We start from the raw sequence: 707 nt of genomic DNA, 5'->3' as shown, positions 1-707 counted from the left end.
GACTCCAGAGAACCAAATAACCCTATTAAAAAATGGGGTACAGAGCTAAAGAAAGAATTCTCAACTGACAAATATCGAGTGGCTGAGAAGCACCTAAAGAAATGTTCAACATCCTTAGTCATCAGGGAAATGCAAATCAAAACAACCCTGAGATTCCACCTCACACCAGTCAGAATGGCTAGGATGGGAAACTCAGGTGACAGCAGATGCTGGACAGGTTGTGGAGAAAGAGGAACACTCCTTCATTGTTGTTGTTGTTGTTGTTTGCTTATTTTGAGATAGGGTTTCTCTTGTAGACCTGGCTGTCCTGGAACGCAACGACATCCATTTGCTTCTGCCTCCTGTGTGCTAGGATTAAAGGTGTGCTCCACCGAAAGAGGAACAGTCTTTCATTGCTGGTGGGATTGCAAGCTGGTACAACCACTCTGGAAATCAGTTTGGTGGTTCCTCCAGAAACTGGACATAGGGCTACCAGAGGACCCAGCTATACCACTCCTTGGCATATACCCAGAAGATGCTTCAACATGTAAAAAGGACACATACTCCACCACGTTCATAGCAGCCTCATTTATAATAGCCAGAAACTGGAAACAACCCAGATATCCCTCAACAGAGGTATAGATACAGAAATTGTGGTATATCTACACAATGGAGTACTACTCAGCTATTAAAACAATGAATTTATAAAATTCTTAGGGAAATGGATG

This window comes from Mastomys coucha, chromosome X, assembly GCF_008632895.1.
Source record: "Mastomys coucha isolate ucsf_1 chromosome X, UCSF_Mcou_1, whole genome shotgun sequence".
NCBI lineage: Eukaryota > Metazoa > Chordata > Mammalia > Rodentia > Muridae > Mastomys > Mastomys coucha.
Note: the sequence above shows the minus strand (reverse complement) of the source record.